Raw genomic sequence first — 6,000 nt, forward strand, 5'->3', positions numbered from 1 at the left:
GTTGATAGCTGAAATCACTGAAGCTAATTGCTGAAAATGCTGAAACTGACATCACTGAAGCTAATAGCTGAAAAATATGAAGTCGATAGCTGAGATCAATGAGCCTGACAGCTGAAATCGCTTCAGCTAATTGCTGAAAACACTGAAGTTGACAGCTGAAATCACTGAAGCTAATTGCTGAAAACGCTGAAGCTGATAGCTGAAATCACTGTAGCTAATTGCTGAAGTCGCTTAAGCTAATTGCTGAAAACGATGAAGTTGACAGCTGAAATCACTGAAGCTAATAGCTGAAAAATATGAAGTTGATAGCTGAAATCACTGAGCCTGACAGCTGAAATCACTTTACCTAATTGCTGAAAACACTGAAGTTAAACAGCTGAAATCACTGTAACTAATTGCTGAAAACACTGAAGCTGATAGCTGAAATCGCTGTAGTTAACTGGTGAAAACACTGAAGTTGACAGCTGAAATCACCGAAGTTAATTGCTGAAAACGGTGAAGCTGATAGTTGAAATCATTGAAGTTGATAGCTGAAATCACTGAGGCTACTAGCTGAAAACACTAAAATTGATAGCTAAAACGGTAAAGCTGATTGCTGAAATCATTGAAGTTAATTGCTGAAAACACTGAAGCTGATAGTTGAAATCATTGAAGTTGGTAGCTGAAATCACCGAGGCTACTAGCTGAAAACACTAAAATTGATAGCTAAAACGGTAAAGCTGATAGCTGAAAAAGCTGAAGCTGCTAGCCAGCTAAACGCCAAATTAGCCTAAAAACCAAAAAAGTTTAGGTTAGCCAAAACAGCTAGCAAGTAGCTGAAAAATAGCTAAACTTAAAAATAGCCTAAAAAAATGAAGAAATCCCAAATTAGTCAAAACAGCTAGTATGTAAATATTAGCCTAACTCCAAAACAGCGTTATTTAGCCAAAACACCTAGCTTGTGGCTGAAATATTAGCTAAACTCTAAAATAATCTGAAATATTAGTTACTGTCACAATAGTCTAAAAAGGTAGCAGAATGCAAACTTTTTAACATAATTATGAATAATAGTAAAAAGGCAAGAATATCATTCTAGAATAAATCAATTTCAATCTTAAATAACTTTCAATATTTTACTACTCAAAATTATACAAGTTAGAAATAAGATCAGACCATGAATAATAATAACATAAAATGAGGCCCCTGGAGCCTCAACTTTGACACATGTGCATTAGAACTTCTAAATCTCAGCATCACTTAACAACTTATCTTTTTTATTTATTATTTCACCATCTTTTTCTGCATTTGCATGCGTGCACCAACACTTTGCATGAGCATCGGCGCTGGCTGCTGCTGCTGTTTGTCTTTCCATGGTGGCACACATCAGAACAAATTGACATTGTAACCAGTTTGTCTGGAAACCCAGTGGCCTACATAGAGTGATGTAACGGCATCTGAAACAAAGAATGATACAGTTACATAAGGCAGTCTCAGTACAGCAGCCAGTCCAAACAAGAGAACTGCAAGGAAACAAAAAAAATGATATAAGTGATGTTACGAAACAAAAAAACTCAAGTTTATTGACTTTCTGGCTTTTATTGACAAAATATTGCAGGTGGAAGGCAAAGCCTATTTCCCATTTGTTATGTAAACCCTGGCAGGGAGCTGTGAGTCTCTTAGGTCAGGTAGGCAACTGCCAAGGTTGCTTATCGTGGCATGAGGGCAGTTACATAACAGCTGAGCTACCATGAGGTGTTAAAGGTAAAGCTTCTTTTCAAAAACCAAACGGTCATCATAACGACATATGGGACCCGTGGATTAGAGGATGGGCAAAAAAGGTCAGAGAGCGGAGATTAACGCCCACCGTGGACCAACAGTCTGGTCCCGAGTCTGGTTGGGGAGGCCATATTTTGTAAGGGGTTCTCAAGTTTGGCTATTTGATACCAGTGAAGAGCAGAGAAGGTTGTGAGTGGAGCCCTCCGAGTCAAGGCCGGGTTCACCGTCACCAGGCAGGCTTGTTACTCCAGGAATTCTGGGCATGAAGGCCAGCCTGTCACTGGTGTAGTGTTACACATGGGTTGTCTGTAAATCTTCGCCGGAGCTCGCAGCCTTTGCCCTCCTCTAAGGCGCTCTCTTCTCTTTTCAGGACACTCTTTCCAGCACAGAATTATGTGAGCTAAAGTGATCAACACCTCAGCGTGAATGCCTCCACGTTGTGGAAAAACACCATCTCTGAACTAGTGCTGCCACAAACGATCATTTTAACAGTCAGCTAATGACAGATTCTTTTTCCAGTGATTCGACTAATCGGGTCATGCGCAAACTGGATGTAAAGCAGACATCTTAACCATCATTAGCTTTAAACTAACTAAAAAACTAGATATATAGCATTTTCTGTGATAATGCTAGTGTGAGTGCTGGAAGCTGAATTTGGTCGCTAAGATGCTAGTGCTAATAGCTGAAGATGCTGAAATTGATAGCTGAAAACACTGAAGCTAAAAGCTGAAACCGCTGAACTGATAGCTGAAAACGCTGACGTTGATAGCTGAAAAACGCTGAAGCTGATAGCTGAAAATGCTGAACTTGATAGCTGAAAACGCTGAAGCTGATAGTTGAAAATGCTATACTTGATAGCTGAAAACATTAAACTTGATAGCTGGAAATGCTGAAGTTGAAAGCTGAAAACGCTGAAGCTGATAGCTGAAAACAGTGAAGTGGAAATTTGAAAACGCTGAAGCTGATAGCTGAAAACGCAGAACTTGATAGCTGAAAACGCTGAAGCTGATAGCTGAAAACGCTGAAGTTGAAAGCTGAAAACGCTGAAGCTGATAACTGAAAACCCAGAACTTGATAGCGTAAAACGCTGAAGCTGATAGCTGAAAAAGCTGAAGTTGAAAGCTGAAAATGCTGAAGCTGATAGCTGAAAACGCTCAACTTGATATCTGAAAATGCTGAAGTTGAAAGTTGAAAACGCTGAAGCTGATAGCTGAAAACGCTGAAGCTGATATCTGAAAATGTTGAAGTTGAAACTGAAAACGCTGATACTGATGGCTGAAAACCCTAAAGCAGATAGCTGCAAAAATATTGGTTAAATGCCAAATTAGCCCAAAAAACCTGAAAAAATACAAAATTAGCCAAAATAGCTAGTATGCACCTGAAATATTTAGCTAAACTCCAAACTGGCCTAAAAACGCAAAAAAAAAATCCTAAATTAGCAAACATAGCTAGCGTGTAACTCAAATATTAGCTGAACTCTAAAATAGCCTTAAAGACATATTAGCCAAAACAGCTAGCGTGTAGCTAAAACATTGACAAAACTCCAAAACAGCTTGAAAATAATGAAAATAAAATGCCAAAATAGTACAAAAAGCTTCCATAATGGCACCTTCAGCTCCATTGAACATAAAGCAACAACTAATCAACTACTGAATTAGCTGTCGACTATTTTAATAGTCGACGAATAATCAGGGTAGCCCTACTCTGAACTCCTTTATCGTCGCACTCATGTAGACTTTCAGCCTTTGCACAGTTTCAAAACCTACCCATGGTTGTGCACATTTGTTGAGAAGATTTGCTAAACAAATCCCGCTAATCCTCTTGGGTCTTTCCTACAGGTTACCGATTACGTCATTCCACTTCATATCTTTGTCAGTTAATGATCAGACCAGCAAAGGCAATGTTATCACCATATTGTCCAAGAACTGACTTTTTAACATCTTCTCATTATAGAAGACGTAGTTAAAGAAAATTATGCTTAAAATTTGAGTATTTTGTTATTCAAATCATTAAGAATTAGGAGCAGATGAAAAAATCAACCCCTTAATGGCTGTTGTCTCAAATGTAAAAGTAACTAAATTGGCTATAAAATTACCTACATGTAGCATTTGCTTAAAATAATAAAAAAAATTGAATATCTTTTGTTCCCCGCATTCGACTCATCCCCTGGGGGAGGGGTGAGCTGCAGACACAGCCGCTCTCGAGAACCTCTAAAAGGAACGTCTCACCAAAGGGTGATGAATATAACGTTTTACAGCCTCTTCAAATTAAAATAAAAGATCGATATTTGGTGAGAACCCATCGAGAATCCATCGCAGGACTAAATATCGCGATAGATCGCTATTATCGATATTTTGTCACACGCCTACTGGATGATCACTCACTTACACAATGAAGTGGGCTTTACGTAAGCCTTCAAGATTGCAATTTCGCCACTTTTACTTTGGCGGGGTCTCCTAAGGCTGTTCGTCTCTTAACAGCTGAGAGGAGCTGGATCTGCGCTCCTGGGAGCTCCAGCATGTGCTGCAGCACGCCGTGGGAGTAACAGGCTGCACATCAAAATAGCACATAACAGTCTGAGCGTGAGCACAAATGAAACATTAGTCGCACCTGTCTGAATTTGTTTGCAAGTACACCGCCGTGCGTGTCCACATCTTCCCGACGGCGGTGAACCTTGTGTTTTTAGTTTGACTCGCCGTGTTGCAACAAGCTCCCAGTAACCACACATTAAAAGCTGGAACCTGCTGACGCCACAGTTTTGTTGATGGCAAAGAGATTCGAACAGCCGCATATGACATTGGTGATACAGGCTGTCCTATTTGAGTGTTTTAAACCTGTTGGACTAGTACAGACACGCACAGGCAGACTTTTTTTCTTTAGAGAATTTGTCTGGTCATGTTCAGTCTTATCACCGCGGTTTATGGCTTTGAGTTTCTGCAGGAGACTGGAATTAGTTTCACTGGTTGTGTATTTTCTGTCAGATAAGAAAAATCTTTAAGATCCCTCAGGGCAGCTTCGGGTTATGATATATGACGGTGCTTTTTGCACAAACTGTACTTTAGTTTCAGGGATTGATGGTCATTGGAAAGTACTTTGTGTTGGATGAAAAAAATCATCTAAGCACATTTTTCCTGACCTGTTTGCTCCCAATAAATAAATACATTTGTCCTTATTTTTAGAGTAGAAAAAAGAAATATGCTCTCAGTTTAAATATGTTTAATTTCAAAAATAAATAAATAAGGTTAAGTCAAACTGTTTTAAACACAAGAATGACACAAAATGTCAAAAGAATTTTAGATACGAGATGAAAATGATCTGAAATCCTCACAGATCTACGGTGGCCCTAAAGGTCAAAAGGCATCATCCAATCACTCAACGCCAAATAAATAACATGCTAAGATGCTAAATCTGATAGCTAAAAATGCTGAAACTGATACCTAGCTAAAAAATGCTGACGACTAAAACTTGCTAAATACTAGCTAAGTGCCGAATTAGCGATAAATAAATGAACACATAAACAAAAAACTGTAAAAATGTCTAAATTAGCCAAAACAGCTAGCATAATGCTAAAATATTTGCTTAACTCAAAGTTATCCTAAAATAATAAAAAGGTCTAATCTTGCCAAGCATATTGTTAAAAAATGATCTTAACTCTAAATTAGCCTAAAAAACTGAAAAAAGACTACATTAGCCAAAACAATTAGCACAATGCTAAATCATTAGCTAAACCACAAGTTATCCTTAAAAAATAGAAAAAAAATTCTAATTTTACCATAATGGCTAGCATAATGCTAAAATATTAGCTAAACTCAAAAGCAGCCTAGAAACTAGAAACATAACTAATTTAGCTAATATTTTAGTATATTGCTAAAAATTTTAGCTAAACTCCAAATTATCCTAAAAAAAATCAAAAAAGTCAATTTTTTCCAAAACAGCTAACATATTGTTAAAATATTAACCAAGCTTCAAATTAGTTTAAATAACTGGAAGCATGGTTAATTTTAACATTGTTTTAGCATGCTGTGAAAATATTAGCTTAACTCTAAATTAGCCTAAAAGACTGGAAAAAAGTCTAAATTAGCCAAAACAGTTAGCATAATGCTAAAATATTAGCTAAAATCCAAGTTATCCTTAAAAAACTAATTTTGCCAAAACAGCTAGCATATTGTTAAAATATTAGCTTAACTCTAAATTAGCCTAAAAAGATGGACAAAAGTCTAAATTAGCCAAAACAGTTAGCATAAT

At 37.4% G+C, this 6,000-nt stretch overlaps 1 protein-coding gene across 2 annotated transcripts in view; it reads left to right on the forward strand.

Annotated features, from left to right (window-relative positions):
* The window catches only part of foxo3b (forkhead box O3b), a 51,193-nt gene that overhangs the window by 1,095 nt on the left and 44,098 nt on the right, over positions 1–6,000 (forward strand). The window lies entirely within an intron of this gene.

The sequence above is a fragment of the Oryzias melastigma genome, linkage group LG24, assembly GCF_002922805.2.
Source record: "Oryzias melastigma strain HK-1 linkage group LG24, ASM292280v2, whole genome shotgun sequence".
Classification (NCBI taxonomy): Eukaryota; Metazoa; Chordata; class Actinopteri; order Beloniformes; family Adrianichthyidae; genus Oryzias; species Oryzias melastigma.